We start from the raw sequence: 15,883 nt of genomic DNA, 5'->3' as shown, positions 1-15,883 counted from the left end.
GATCAGATGCGGGAAGAGGAGATACGGAGTGGGGTGGGGGGTTTCTCTGCACCTCTGACTCCTGGAACACGCTCTGCACTGTGGTGCCTGGAGGACCTGCAAACACATGTCAAAGAGCTCATTGCCTTAGACTGTACTGCTGCTTCTTAAGGAGCTTTATTTCTTTTGAGAGGGCTTCTGACAAGTCCATCAGAGGGAACAAAGAGCTGGACAAGATTTTGGTAAGCATCGCAGTTCAGGTTCTCGACAGGTGCCACGCTGCAACAGGCGTAGGAGTGTGGGAGGGCGATATCACCAGGGAACAGGGCAATGAGAAGCTGAATTATTTATTTACACAGAGAAATCTTGGATGATGCAGGAATATCGCAACATTTTGTAACGCTACTAGGTTATTATACTTATTTTCCTTATATTAAGTTCACTCTTTACATTGTATTTTTACCAGCACGAAAATCCACCTGAGAGAATGAAAACAGCATGAACCCACCAAAGAAGTATTTGGAAAAAGCCTCCCAAAGGGATTAATTTTAATGGATGTTGCTCGAGAACTGAAATCTTTGGATGTTAAGGACATTTGGCATCCTGTACAATCATTATAATTATTGTAACGGTTCCACTGAGGTGGCATTTTTAGAAGTCTTTACCTAGTCATAGCCCCATTACAGCAGGTGATGTGCCCACACACGGTGAATAGACGGCTTTGCCTCCAGGAGCTTCCAGTCCAGGAGATGAGATGTACTGGATGAATCGGGTAATGGCCAGGTGGCAGAGAACTGTTTTTCTGGGAGAGAGAGAAAAAAAAAAAAAAAAAAAAAAAAAAAAAAAAAAAAGGTTAATGAAAATAAATCACTTTCTCTGCAATTTTCTGCAGCTACATTTTCCAACTAGCTTCACTTGCAAGTATCCAAATGCCTTACTTAATAAAACAGAAAGGTTTCTAAGTGCCAAACTATTATGGCTTGAGTTAAATGTAACTCGGAGCATTAAAATAACTTCAGAGCCGGCGGGACGTGGGCATGTGAGAGCAGCCCTACCGGCCGCGTCCTCCCGGGGGCCGACGACATGGACCGACAGGGACCCGCAGGCAGCGCTGGAGCTCAGGTGAATGCAGGCGGAGCCCGAAGGCGCTGGGGCCCCGGGCTCAGCACCAGGGCTGGGTGCTGCCAGCCCGGCTCGGGGCGCCCCGCACCGCTCCGCACCCCGCGCGCCTGCCCCGGGGGCGGGCAGGAGCCTTGCGAAGGTATTTAACACTTTCGTGCGAACGATTTTTCCATAAAATATTAATGACGTATATATAATCTAATTGATTCCTTAGGGCAATAACCTCTGACAAAATGGCCCTGATTAGAAGATAATTGAGTGTGTTGAATTGCGTCCTAAGAGAGCTTAATGTTGACAAGGTCCATTATCTTGTGATAATGACCCCCTTTTGTCAGGTGTTAGTGCCATTAGGAGACACTTTTGCAGGAATAAATCCTTCCGTTTAACTCTTTTGTCTAATTACATGGATCATTTTACAAACCAAAGCAAACGTTCGCCTCTGGGCAGGCCCCGGGCTGGGGAGGGGCGGCCGGCGGTGGGTGCGCAGCACCTGGGACCGGGGCTTGGAGCAGGACCCTACCTCCTTTTTTTCCCCATCAGAGGCTTCTGTTGCTTCTTCCAGGAGGGTTTGGAGCTCGCTGCCCGGCAATCAGCTTTCTTTGCAGCAGCGTTTAGCCAGACAAACACGGTGACGAGAGGGAGGCCAGCTGCGTGCCGGACAAAGAAATCCGTGGTCATCTGCGGGGACAGGATACTGTTCAGATCCAGGTACACGCTTTCCCTCGCTCTCTCTGCGCCTGGTTATTACAGGCGTGCGTTATAACTATGGCACTTACAACAACAGGGTGCTTGGCTTTGTCGTTTCAAGTGCGAGAGGGTATCTAAATGCAAACGCCCCATCGCTTTGGACTCGGTAATTCCGGATTTAAGGGTTGTTTCCCAGCATCTGGCTCTGAATGGAGCTGAGGGGAGGCTCCTGTGCCCAGGGTGCCCAGAAGTCTGCCCTCGTAGTCCAGAGTGTTTCTCTAGCTGGGTTCATCCTAGCCCTTCACCTGCAGCACAACAGCTAAATGGGCAACTTCAGATAATTTCAGATAGTGCATTTTCTTGGAAGACATGGGGAAATAGGGAGAATGGGTAAGAAGCCCAAGAGCTGATCCTGGGTGCTGGGCATGAGCACAAAGCAGAGGAGTCGGTGTTTTTCCCCGAAGACAAATGCCTTCTGTGCTCTCTTCCAGACATGCACGTATATGGACATTCAAGAAAGCATTAATGTAAAACACCATTGATTTCAATTTATATTAATACACTGTGCAGTGAACTGAGATGGCTGATTCACAGTCCTCATCAGATTTCACTGGTGCTGGGTAAATCAGATCCCTTGGTTCACTGTAGTTTAATTATACGCAAATTGTAAGTGAATTAAGATAAATCGAATTAGAACCACTCTAATACTGAATAAAAACACCCACAAAGGAGTTTGCTAGGGTTTAACTAATCCGCTTTGAGAGCTAATGTGGATTCATTGGCCTGGGCATCCACGCACGGCCAAGTGCTGATGCCAGGGCTGGGTCCCCATCACGGGCAGTGCCTCGCTCAGGACCAGCAGGAGCACGGCCTCGGCAGGATGCAGAATAACCCAGCAGTCGGGGCAGTTCCACTTGTCCCTGCGATCATCGCTGCTTGCCAGGGAAGGGCTGGCCTGTTTTGACAGTGGTAGCCACTGGGGAGATGGAGAACAGAGCCAGAGTATCACAAATTAGGTTGAAAGTCAGGAGAAGAGAGGAGCTGGAGCAGACTGATGAGGCACAAATTGGAAGCTGGGGTGGGTCTTTCTTCTTCTTCCCCCCTTTTTTTTTTCCCTCCCAGGGAAGTGTCATTTGTACAAATTGCCAGTCTGTGCCAGCTTGGGAGAGACCTTACAAGGGAAACCTGGAGCCTTCCCTGCTTTTCATGTGAGCGGATGCCCCTTTTATTTCTGAGCAAGGAGTAAGTGGAGAAAAAAGGAGCCCCTGTCAGCCTCTCGGAGACAAATTGCTTCCTGCAGCCAGAGGTGGCTCAGCTCTAACAATCACCCACTGCCAGAGGTGAGCGAGGTGCCCCGCTCCCCGCCAGCCCCCTCCCTCCTCGCACACCCGCTCCCCCCTTAACTGCGGGCTTTTAAATTGAGACCCAGATAAGTAACTAACCGTCCCTTTCATTTTTATCGGGCCAGAATGATTTACTGGGCCAGTGTGTGAAAAGTGCATGGGACTCTGCTGCTCAGGCAGCAGAAAATACCTTACTGCCTAAATGAAATGACCCAACCGACGCACAGGGTTAAAGATATATGTGGTGCTCCTGTTCCCTGCCTCCTCTACATCAGATGGGCTGTTATCTCCCTGCGTGCTCTCCTCTTCCGAGAGGGAGGTGGGCAGAACAGGCCACCAGAGGACTGCGAGCCATAAAGTTATTAAAACAGTAGAGGCAACAAAGCAGCTTGGATTCCCTGCTGCTCTGACATTTCCAGAGGGTGAAAGGTAAAAATGCAGGGAGGCTCTCATGCTATGTAAAAAACACAGGCCAGTGCTTTTCGGTTCCTGCCTGAGCTCTCAAAGCAGCTAATTAAACGGGAGGGAGAAATCCACAAAGCAAGCTTCAAGCCAGCAAACAAAAGCCGGGCCCGGCAGGGGAGTGGCTGGTCGGGGCTGCGGAAGGACGCTGCCTTCTCCCCGCCGGGGCTGCCTCTGAGCCTCCTTGTTTCAGGGAAGGTCGGGAGCAGGGCTTGCTGCAACCAAATGGCTCCATTCACAGCTCCTCATAATTCACCCTAATTCAGAGTCCAAGGCCAGGAGCCAAACCACACGGAAAAGTGCAGAGAATTGCAGAAGAGCGTTGGGAAATGGCACGCTCCCAGACAGCCACCTCAAATTCCTTTCGGCCTCGGCATCCACACATCGAGCCCTTTGGTTTCCCAGTCCTCGCACCCCTCCCTGTGGCACCCCTTAGGGACGTGCCCAGGGGAGGCAGCGGGTACCGGGTACCATCTGCACTGCATTTTGTGGGGCCCACACCTGCGGCTGTCTCGCGGCACAGACTGATACCCCGTCTGATTGATCTCGGGTTAGCCGCCTGTCCGCCCACGCCCTATCGCTAATGGCCTCATTAGTTAGGGAAAAGGGTTGCTGAAGTCAATTTATAATATGTAATAGTGAAAAACAGCAAAATCAATATCTCTGCAGAGCCAAGGGGAGACTAGAGGGAGGGACGGGGCCCAGGGGCGAGTTCAGATAACTGATGAGCTTAAAAACCCCGCTCCCAGCATCTGTACTCACGTTAAATACATAATCGGGAGCATTCAATTCTGATTAGCTGACGAGACAGTCGGCACTTACCGCAGCCTTTCCTCTCCCTGGGCCTTGTGCCAGCAGAGCGTGCCGTGCCTCCTGTCCTTCCATGGGACCATGCCGCCGTCCTGCAGGGAGGGCACCGGGGCAGGGGTGCCACCACCCTCCTCTGCACCTCGGGAGCCCGATGGGCACGCACAAGACAGGAGCGACAGAATGAGCTGACTCCAGTCTACCTGTGCCCGTGCTGGGGAGAGAAAAACCTGCCTGAAGTGGCTCACAAATCTATGGGTTAAAGGCATGCTATTGCAAAGACAACATGTTGAGAGCTGGAGCCAGACGGATTTGGATGAGCAATGCAGTGAAAATTATCAACTGCGGGAACAGTGGGGGATTCCCTGCTCTGGGGAAACTTGAAATCAGGGATGAATTTGCTCTCTCGCAGCCTAGGGTCACCTAGGACTTAATCCAGAGCTGTCACACATACTGGGTTGTGCACTGAGGGATCCTAAAGGTGATCCAAAACCACAGTCCCCCATGACATGGGCCTGTGAAGCATCTCGCCAAAGGTCTCCATTTAGTGGTATTTCCCTTTGTAGCTTATTTTTGCTGTGTGGTTGCACACCCCATTGTTTACCCGAGCACACAAGTCCCTGGCTCTCCTCTCCGTTTTGTTCCTCTCTCAGCTGGCTACCATCGAGCCGATTTCCCCTCCTCCTGTGTTTTGCCACAGAGCCTAAATCGACACATCTGTTTTTAAACAGGAGCACTCGCATCGTCCCCAGCTTCCAGTGCCACGCATCCAGCTACCGCAGCCTCCGCTGAGCAGGCAGCAAAGGCACCGCCTGCCCCCGCCAAGGGGGTTCTGGCAGGGGGCTGCCCAGCCCGCCCACCGGGCTTATCTAGGGCCCACAGGGAATGGGGATGGGAAAAACAACAGCAGAACATTACACATTTTTTTTGAGCATGAGGCTTCCTTCATCGGGTTACAGCAACAGTAAGATGATTCCAGCTTCTTTTTTGTCTTCTGACAGTGCTGAGAGCATCCTGCTGAGCAGAGCAATTCGCTTGCAGCCACAGCCCACCCGAGGGCTTGCAGCCCAGGGCAGGAGGTGCTGTTATCCCTCACCTGCGAGCAGAGACTGGGGAAGGACACAGGCTTGATTAGGGAGGGAATGGACCAAGATGCCCTCAATTTCAGCCCAGGCTCTCCACCACCAACCCATCCTTCATCTCACATGTACCGTGCACTTACAGTAAACAAACGCCTAGATGGGTCAGTGCAACTGCAAATGCTTTACAAGGGGAACCAGAGGGGCTTCATCCGTGCCTTGCACTGCCTGGAGAACACCTGGCAGTGTCCTGCTTCCAGTGAGGCTCCTGGGAAGGCGCTGCCTGCCCGTGTCTGTCCTGCCCGTGGGCGCCCACCCGGCTCCCCCAGCCCTGGCAGGACATCCCTCCTGCCCAGCAGCCGCTTTGCCTTACGGCAGCGCCGTCCCCAGCACTCTGCTGGTGCACGCTCCTTGTTTCTGTCTCCTTTCTCTTGCCATTCTTTTTCCTCGTTATAAATTTTGCATTTCTAGCCTGCTTGTCATATTTCCTACCGGATTGGGTGTTTAATTAAAATCATAATTAAAATTGATCTCCTCATTAGCATGCACCTGCTCTGCTGCTCGCGTCCTGGCATTTAATTATACACTGAAGATGTCAAGTCTGACAGGCGAGAACGAGACCCTGGCCAGCAACCCCTGACAGGACTTCCTGGTGACAACATCTGGACGGCGGGGACCCATCTGCTGGGCAGGGGGACACGGCGCTGGGATGCTGGCAGGGTTGCCACTGGTTTTGCTGGGGTTATCTCATTATTTCAGTAGCAGAGTCGCAGCCAGCACTTACAGTTGGAAGCTCCCTGTGGCCTCCCTCAGCCATGCTGGTGGGGACTGGGTTTGAGGTGGACACCGAGCTCCCCGTTCTCACGTTGATAGGGATACGGTGCCAGCAGGGCTGTTAACATCCCTCACAGTGGTAACACAATCTCTTGCGATTTCCACCACGGAAATGCACAGGCCCAGTTTCCCTGCAGGCACAAACCTCCTCCTACTCGCCGGGCTCCAAGGAAAGCCGCGCGGTGCCGGTGAGCTCAGGCACGCATCCAGGCGGGTCCCGACAAGGCCCCGCGGCACACCTCGCTCTCACTCTCAGTGAAAACAAACCTCCCGTCACCGCACCTTTTGTAAGCTATCAACGGAATTATCAAAGTGGCTTCGGTGTGCAGCAGAAACTTAAACTGCATCTGTTCCTTTTCTTGTGCGTACCACGCAATAAAGCTGCCAAAAGGCATTTTGGGGGCTGTTTTAAATTAGGAGTTTTATTCCCCTGCACTTTCAGAGTCCCTAACCGATGGATGTAGTTTCAGTGGGAATCACGAAACGATGAAAGCCAACATCAAACATACCTGCCAGCTCCAGCACCCTCCCCAGCGGGAGCCCTGTGTACTGGGGACCTCCCTTCCCTCCCCACGTCCAGCACCACGGGGTGCCCGCTGGCACCCAGACCCGCAGCCTGTAGCTGCTGAAGCTTTGGCCCAGATGCCCTGACTGATGTAATCGAGGGTGCTCATCAAAACAGCTTCTAGTAAAGAGTGAAGATGGGAAGACCTTTAAATCTCCCTTCAGTACCACTTACTGCAACCGATGCTAGTCATTTATCCCCAGCCAGGACCGGCTGCTAACACACAGCAACGTGCCTGCATGTATCAGGGAGAGATGATGTGGAAACAATACCTTAAGGTGCAGTTGCCCTTACATTTTTATGACTACTTATAAGGCTGGGGCCATCAAATGCCAGATAGAGAGACCTTCATGCAGAGAGAGGCACAGCTGACTGAAGCTGAAGCTTTACGACAGTCGGGCTCCCCCAAAGCCGATGCATTTTGAGAATATTTTGTGTTCTAAGAGGGAACGCCAGGGATGCAGCAGGCACGCAGGGGGAGGGAGTCACCTTTGCAGGAACAAGCTGTACGTGTGAAGTGTCACACATGGCCAGAGACTGAAAAACAAACATTCCCATTTTGCTTTTAAGGACGCCTTTAACAGTAGAGGGCTTTAACAGTAACAAACACTTCAATTTGAAAAAAGAATATATATTAAAAAACAACAAACCAGCCAGTAATAACCATTCTACTACTCCTTAGAAAGACAGTGAGCCCCATTAATCATAAATAAGGCAGTTGAACATTATGAAGAAAAATATACAACCATTAATAGCCAGACACCAATACAGCATCCCATTGGGGAACATTATTTACGAGGCTATATTGTTATCAATCCTGCTGGGAAAAATTCTGCTGCACGAAATGAGATACAAGAAGACTGCCGTTTATGTGGGATGGAGTAGGGGTTAGTTAGAGCCAGCAGCATACGTCGATGGTGATGTACGTTGGCTAAGGATGCAGCTCTAATACTGACTCTGTAAGGCAGCAGAGTAGGGCTATTGTGCCAGATCCTGGGGTGCTTCATTTGTGCAAATTCTCAATGATTTTAATGAGATTTTGCATGAGTAATAATTCATCAGCCTTGAGTAGGGGCCAGGGAGGAATTAAGTGTGGGCATTTGCAAGGTTGCTGAGCTGGAGAGAGGGTGATATTGCAAAAGGCCATGTGCTCAAGAGCACAGAAGAGCAGAAATCAGCCCGGAGCAGCGTGCCGCACTTGGAACGGGGAGAACTGGAGGCATGAGTGAAAAATGGAGCCTAAATAAACATTCGTCATTTGATTTCTAATTACACAATTACGTAAATGTATGATATTAGTAGTCAAGAGCCTGGAGTTTTCAGTAAAGAGTCCCTTAAGTAAATAAACGCTTTCAAGCAATTACATCCTCGGGATGAGATTTTAAAAAATGAAATGTTAGGAATCATGCAGGATTCTACCAGGAGGGGAGAGGAAAAGAGGAACAGAGGCCATGAGAGCGACGAGGCAGGGTGCTGAGCTCTGCAGAGGTCTCGGGGTGCCACTCCAGCAGGGGGGCACCCAGCACCACCCACACCTCGGCCCCATGCCCGCAGCCCTCCCGTGCTCTCAGCGGAGTTAGCCGGGAACCAGGCAGGCGGCGAGGGCTGCTTCCCTGCTTACTGTTTGCCTGTGCAAGGAGCTAAATATTCATTGAGTAATTAGTCAGTTCAGATTAGCGTTATGAAAAGACAATTCCATCTAATTATAAGAGATATCAGCCTGAAGATGCCACACAAGAATGTCAGTCGCAATGGAAATGCAGAACATAAATAAATAAATGTATGTATAAAAACAAACAAAAGCCTATCAAAACAACCAAGAACAAAACCCAATCCTCGCATTACATTTGATAATTAAATATTTATCAGAGCAGAGGAAGTAAAATCCATTTCACTGTTTGGGGCTAGTTACAATCTTTCTTTTAAAAATCCTTTTGCAATTAGTTCCTTCCTTCCTCAGAGATGGGGCCACTGAAGTAGTCTTCAAGTCTGTCTTGAACAAATTACGGAACATTTTCTTGTCTGATTGGTATGTGCGTGTGCAAGTGTTTCAAGGAACTTTCTTTCTTTAGCTTGGATCCTCACGCTGAGTGTCCTTAATGACTGGTTGCTATGGGTTCTGCAGGCTGGAGGAATCACTTCGTTAATGCTTACCATTAACCCAGGGATTACCATAAGGATGGCTTCCTATATTTTCCTTATCCTCGGTAACGGCTACAAAGAGCTGTGTCTAAGCAAGACAAATTCACCTAAGCTACGTCTATTCAGTTTTTGGGGTGAGCTCTGCCTCGACTGCTCATATGATGCTATTTGATCTCAGGAATCCTTATTCAGAACACAGCTCTTCTAACACCCGTGGCGCTGAGCACTGCTCGGGAGCTAAAACGCTGGCTGGGAGGGACGAGCGCTGGCCAGACCGGCATGGAGCAGCTCTGCACCTCCTCGCCCACCGCCGCTGCCCGAGCCGGCTCCCTGCAGCAGCGGGAGATGAGGACGTGTGGGTTGACGAGATGCAAAGCTGAAGCAGAGCAGCACAGCAGTTCTGGGAGAGCCCCTGCTTCCTTACCGTTCTCTAAAAACCAGGACATGAAGCGTTGTTATGAAATTTCACATTTGAGATAATTGCATTAAGGTAATTGCCACTACAGCATTATTTTCCATTCCTAGGAGAGGATGAGAGGAAGGCTGAGTATATTGTGTCTGCGTTAGCAGATTAATAATTACAGCCCTTTGGAACATTGCTAGTTTGTATAGATTCACAGCTGCCGGATCATTATGAGGCAAACTTGAAGATACCCTATAGGAGCAATATACTGCTTTCTGCACAGTTTGTTTCTTCTGCTGCTTGGTTGTTTTCTCTATGCTTTCATCAGATTCCCAGCTTGTTAGAAACAGGAAGCATTTACTACCTGAAGAAACCAAAAGCTGGAACAGTGCAGAATGGCAAAACACCATTGGGCATTACCTGGCTAATATGTTTGGAAGGAAATATTCAGCCTATAATAGGAACGCTTTGCACTTCTTCACAGCAATCCCATCCTTCAGAGGCTCTGGCTGCTTCACAAGCACAAGTTAACCGAACCTCAGAGTACCTCCCGTGAAGGATGAGAAGATCTATCGAGATCTTCCTTTGCTGCTGAAATACAGCCATCTCTGCAACCACTGTTTATTTGCTGCAAAGTAGCATAGGATAGGAAGTGAAAGACTCCCATAGCCTGTTGAAAAGGATGAATAATTTAGGAAAGTTGGATGACATTACTGGAGTGGGATAATTCAGCATTACAATGAAGAGAAAACAAAATCTCTAATGATCACAGAGCACAAGAGAATATCACTTTTGTATCCTACCTAATAGAGCGTATCCCCTGCCACAAACAGGAGCAGCCTACTGTGAATTCATGGCAAACCTGGAAGAAGACATTGACTGCACGCAGAAGCTGTTGCTCTTTAGCTCTGCTGCCTGATTAGAGTGAATTGAAAAATAAAAGCATAAATTGTGAAAAGAAAATTAGATTGATAAATTGATTTCAATTTTCACAATCTGGGATGTAACACAGCAAAGAGTTCATTTAAAAGCTAAGAACTCTGTCTTCCCTAATGGTGTCTCTTTCATGTATTGATTAATGTCTATATAAAGCACACCATCTAATTTAGGGCACAGTAAAACAATATTATATTTCTGCTGCAAAGCATCTTAAGTGATTTAACAGAATTTTAGCATGCAGCTAGAATTGGACGTTCACAGGTGATGCAGTCTGTACAGCAGACCACAGAGAGGTTATCTGGGGGTGACAGCAGCAGGTGGGGAGCACACGAGGACCAACCTGCACGTGAGCCCCTTGCTGTGTTTTCCAGCAGGGAAGGACAAGGGACTGGAGGGATCTTGGTCCCATCACCTCCTAGGCATTTAGTCCCAAATCCACAAGGGCAGGACGCACAGGGTCAAGAGGAAGACACAGACAGGGCCCTGTGAGCTGCACACCCACGTGGAGATAAAGCTGAGGGTGGAGGGAAGCACCCAGGAGCCTCCCAGATCCTGCTTGCGGCACTGCCAGGCTGCGCCTCGCCCCCTGTGGCACATCCAAGCCAGCCCAGCCGTCCTTGCTGAGGGACTTGGATCAGGCTCTGAGCTTGCTAAGTCCTTGTCAGACCCACGGCTTGCCTGTACAGCCGCGCAGCTTGACCTCTGTGCATCAGAAATTATATTCCAATCTCTGTACAACACCCAGGAGTATCAGCACCGAACACCTACAACCACTCAGTGAAGGAAATAGGATGACAGCTACATCTGTAATACCCAGCAGAGGAGAGGAGACCACTCTCTCTCTCCCTTTTCTTTCTTTCTCTCTCTCTTTTTTTTAAACATACACAATTACAGTGCTGAGCATTATTTGGATTTGCCTCTACAGCTGCTGTTGTCCTGCAGCGTTCTCCAGCCAAATTACATTTCAGAAATGACATTTCTACTCACAGCAGCACAGCCTGCCTCCCCTTGGAACGGGAGGGAAGGGGATGTAATGACTTTAGCATTCCTTCTTCCAGTAACCAACCTACAAGGGAAAGGGGCAGGCTGCCCTGCCTTGCAGCTTTATAGCAGAGCTAGCTGAGACAGATCACTCGCAGCTGGAGGGCTGGGTCAGGAGTCACTGTTTAAACAGTAGTAGTTAATCTGGCTGTTTAATCTATTAATTCTCATCCATGCTTCTCTATCTCGTTACCTATCCATCAAGGCTAATTATACCAACCTCATTATCCTAGCATCTGATGCCCTCCAACCATTTTTATACTGTCACAAGAATGCTTACAAACTTTTAAAATGTGCAGTGTGCTTAAGCGGGACCTCGCCTGTCACAGACAAGCAGCAAGCTTCCATGGTGGAGCCATTGCCTGGCTCTTATTTAAGCAAAAATCTCCCGGAAGGACTGCCAGGGTGCAATGCATTGTCAAAGGTGATTTTATACATTATTGTCTTTAGAATAGCAGTGCAACATCAAGGCATGTGTAAGAGCTCCTTGCCAAACTCACCATCAAATTACCTTTTCCTTTTGCCGTACTAATTGCTAACCCTTGGCAGGAAGAAGGCTGCTATCATTTTGTCATTCACATCTAAAAGAAAAACTCCAGATAAATCCTGAATCTTGTGCTGTGTTTCCAGCAGTTTTTCACCTTTCTGCTGCTGTTCCCTTGAGATTTATGCCTCACAGTCGGGAGGAACCTGCAGCATCCATTCGTACCTGTTTCTTGTCTACTTAAATGGCAAGGGCCTGTCAATGCAAGGAAGTTCCATTGATTTAACGTGAGACACAAGATCCCACCACAGCCGCTGAGTCATGGCCAGATTCTGGATAAGGAGTGGTTCATTTGAGAGACAGAAGAAGGACCTGAGTTCTGGGATCACATCTGAGCTAACGCAAAGCAACCTCTGCCAGCATTGCTGCCCCAGCAGCTCTGGGGCTTCTCCTGTCCCACGTGGGAGTCAGGGCAAGGGCACCGACCGCAGGGACCCTGGTGCTTGCATGTTTGTTTATTTTTACAGCTCCTTTCTACCTTCAGGTGCATCGGCACCATTAAAAAAAAATTTTTTTTAAAAAAAAAAAAGAGAGAGAAGCATGTAAATTGCTCACCGTATTGTAGTATAATGAAGTATTATGTTTCCCTTGTTGCTGCATTTCATTGTAAAGAATCAGGAAAGAGAATTGGCCTGACAGAAGCTCCCGCTTCTCTCCTAATACCAGGGAAATTAGAGCAGAATCACATACCTCGTTTCTTGCCAGGTGAAGGAAAGGGGTGGCTTTGTGCTGAGGCCTCAAGACAGGCAAAGCATCGGGCAAGGAGGGGTCCGGTCTGGGGAGAAAGGTGGGTGCAGGATGAGTGGGAGATGGAGCACGTGGAAAAGAGCAGAGGCTCCTTGGCTACAACTCTTTTCCAGCAGTCAGAAGGCACTCCTAGCATGGAAGGGGTTAGAAAGCTTGTAAACTAATTCCAGTTAATAAATGATTGATGTTGTCATTCTTCTGGGTGCGTTTTAAGTGGGAAGATTTATCATCATTCCAAAAAAGCCAGAAGAAGGAGAGCTTCTGTAAATGGAAGCATTTAATAGCAGCACCAGGCCTGAGGCTGGGATGATGTTTTCACATGGATGGGGTTTGATATTCCCGTGCCAAGCACTCAGACCAAGGGTCGTACTGCTGCCTGCCTGCATCCTGCGTGGGAGGCAAGCTAGCTCCCAGGGGAAGGCTGCCATCGACAGGACTCAGATGGATGCAGAAGCCTCCTCCTGCTCCTCCAAGCCCTGTGTGTGCAGGGGAAGGTCTGGGTGCTGTGTCTCTTTGCAAGCATCGGGGCTTTGCTCTCGCAGCCCAGCCGTTCCCCGGTGCTCACCCGTTTGCAGGAGCTGTGCAGCCCCCAGCCCAAGCCCTCCCCGCATCCAGCGCGGCAGCCTCACTGCAGGACGCCTCTTCGTGGCCCGCCATCCCGGCTCTCAGCCGCACCACGGCTGATTATAATATCCCTCGTAAAGATGTTGCTCACCGCACATCTAGCAAACGCCCTGTTGCCAGCAAGGATTCTGCAGCCGGTTTTTCTGTGCTGGTGAGGCTGCCAGCAACTGGTTCCTTTGTTCTCTGTCTGGTAGCATGAGCGAAATAGTTAAAAAGACATGAAGAATAAAGCCCTCTAATTTAGCTTTCCTTTTAACTTGCAGGAAGCCTCGGAGGGGCCTCTGGTAAAAACATCCTCCGCTGTAATCTCTCTGCAAGCTCACCCCGAGAGCTGTCTCCCTGCAACTCTTCGCCTCCCATCCCATTTCCAGCTCGGAGCTGCTCAGCACCTCAGCTGGTGGTGCTGGGCTCCCAGCCTCGCGCCCCCAGCCCTTCCAGCGCCGGCTGTGCCACGGGCTGGCTGCACTCTCGGTCAGGGAGAGCATTAACCCATCTGGCCAGAATCGAAAATCAGCCTTAACCTTTGTAAATCCAGCAGCAGCTGTCAAATCGGCACTCTGGAGAAAGAGGGCTTGCATTTCAGCAGCACAGCCTGCTTCAAGCTGTAGGAGAAAGCGCGAGACTTTCTCCCCAGTTGGCTTCACGTAAGGGATGCACGAGGAGCCTGGATGCTGCTCCCATCTCTGTCGCAGACACAAAAACTAATCAAAACTAAGAGCAGGAATATTGCCCTCACATCACCAGCATTGTAAGAATATGAAATGGTTGAAGAAAAGTAATCTGAGGTTCTCCGTCTAGAATTTAAGTAGTAGCTTGATCATCTTTCTGTTGAACTTACTGGGAAAACTCCTCTTGAGTTTCACAGGAGATAGATAAAACGTATTATTGTTATCATTACATATAGACACCAGCCAATACAGCAAAATTCGTCTGCATTTGGTCCTGTCTGTGTGTATGGAATGAATCAGGTTAGCAGCAACAGCCCTGGGCTTCCAGCAATCCCCTCTCCGATAATATAAATAGAAAATTGGAAAGGAAATGTCATCTCACTGAGTTCGTTCCTGAATCATGTTTGATGAAATATTCTTTATAAGAACCTTAAAGAGCCTAAAGCCATTGGTGTACAAAAAAGTAACACTGCTCCCAGGAAAAAAAGCAAAAAAAAATAAAAAATAAAAAATAAATTAGCAGTGCAATTAGTTCTCGAAGCGGCTGCAATAAGTAATTGAACTATTTATTTTGTGGGAAGGGACAGTAATGACAGTTCTCAATTCCTGGTATTGACAGCAGAGGAAACAGCCCATGAAACCAGTCATTTGCTGGGAATTTTTGTCTATCAGTGGTGAGCGGGGAGAACAAGAGAAGCATGAAGGATCAGATTAGCTGTCAAAGCCTCGTGCAGCGGCGGCACTGCAGCCGCCCGCCCAGGAGCTGACGCAGACGGGCGAGACCTGCGCTCGCTGCTTCCCTCGTAGCGCCGCGCACACAAACCCCGAGAGCTCAGCACCACAAAGCGTTCCAGCAGCTCTGCACGTCTGGATGTGCAGCCCTGCCCTGCTGCGGCTCTGTCCCAGTGGAGGGGAGGGAGCCGAGGTGCTGGGGCTGAGACCGAGCAGCCAATTTCCAAACTGACAACACAGGAACAGCCCCGGAGCCCTTGGGCTTCCTCACAGCTGCAGGCCCTGGCACGTGTTTTACTGCAGCACCTTGTGCACGTCGGCACCAGCACACCACACGTCCTGCAGCCTCCGAGCTGCTGGGCCCTATTCTGTCCTAAATGTCCGGAGCTGGGCAGGGAGATTGTCCCAGCAGGGAGCCTGAGCCCTTCTGCCTGCGGTGTGCAGCAGCAGAGCTGCCTCAAGTGCTTTCTTATTGCCGGGGTGTGCTAGCAGCGTTTGAAGAAAGCTATTAAAAATTGCACTGGCTGAGGTTTTTCCAGAGGAGGGGAGGTATAGATTTGTCTCTGCCATTGAGAAATGAACTAGTACTAGCAACACAATTTTAACTTATGAATTTCTGATCAATAACCTGTTTTCATTGATTCCCCTACTTGCTGTAATGAACTGATTAAGAGAAACAGAGCTGCAAAACCAAGTGCAAATTGGCCTGCTGCTTTCCATGGGCAGAGAGGCAGCCCGAGCTCTTCGGGAAGGGGAGACTCGGCTCCGCGCAAGGCCAGGCGAGTGCTGGGGCTCCCCGACCACCCCGAGGGTCCCGTGGCCGTGGAGCTCAGAGGCTGAGGCTGGGCGGGAAAGGCTTCTCACGGCTCTCAGAGCATGGGGTGATTCTTGCATCTCTGCACCACAAACCATGCGTTTCTTCTTGGCATAAAATTCCTATCCCATGGCCAAACACAAGCTAGTGATTTCAGACCTCACAAAGAAATTCAAACTGATGAGGGAGAAAGCAAATGTTTTCAAAATCTGTTAAGATGTAGCATTTGCTCGGGCAGCTTGGGACTTTCTTGTTCTCTTTGAGACAGTTCATTTGTATTTGCTCTTTCAATAGTCTTTGTATTCACTTGGTTTTTCCTTAGCTTCCATCCTTCCTTACCACTTCTAAAAT

At 49.5% G+C, this 15,883-nt stretch overlaps 2 long non-coding RNA genes across 2 annotated transcripts; one reads left to right on the top strand and one right to left on the bottom strand.

The window, feature by feature from the left end:
• Positions 1–919: 919 nt before the first annotated feature.
• On the top strand, positions 920–3,389 carry LOC118178048. The gene is made up of 3 exons (XR_004756030.1): positions 920–1,240; positions 2,911–3,128; positions 3,257–3,389. It is a non-coding gene; the product is annotated as an uncharacterized LOC118178048 (long non-coding RNA).
• A 4,046-nt stretch (positions 3,390–7,435) lies between these two features.
• Positions 7,436–12,235, bottom strand: LOC118178039. Its single transcript, XR_004756021.1, has 2 exons — positions 11,350–12,235; positions 7,436–9,450 (listed from the first exon to the last, which is right to left on the bottom strand). It is a non-coding gene; the product is annotated as an uncharacterized LOC118178039 (long non-coding RNA).
• Positions 12,236–15,883: the final 3,648 nt, after the last annotated feature.

The sequence above is a fragment of the Oxyura jamaicensis genome, chromosome 24 (genome assembly GCF_011077185.1).
Source record: "Oxyura jamaicensis isolate SHBP4307 breed ruddy duck chromosome 24, BPBGC_Ojam_1.0, whole genome shotgun sequence".
NCBI lineage: Eukaryota > Metazoa > Chordata > Aves > Anseriformes > Anatidae > Oxyura > Oxyura jamaicensis.
This window is presented reverse-complemented; position numbering and strand designations above follow the sequence as displayed.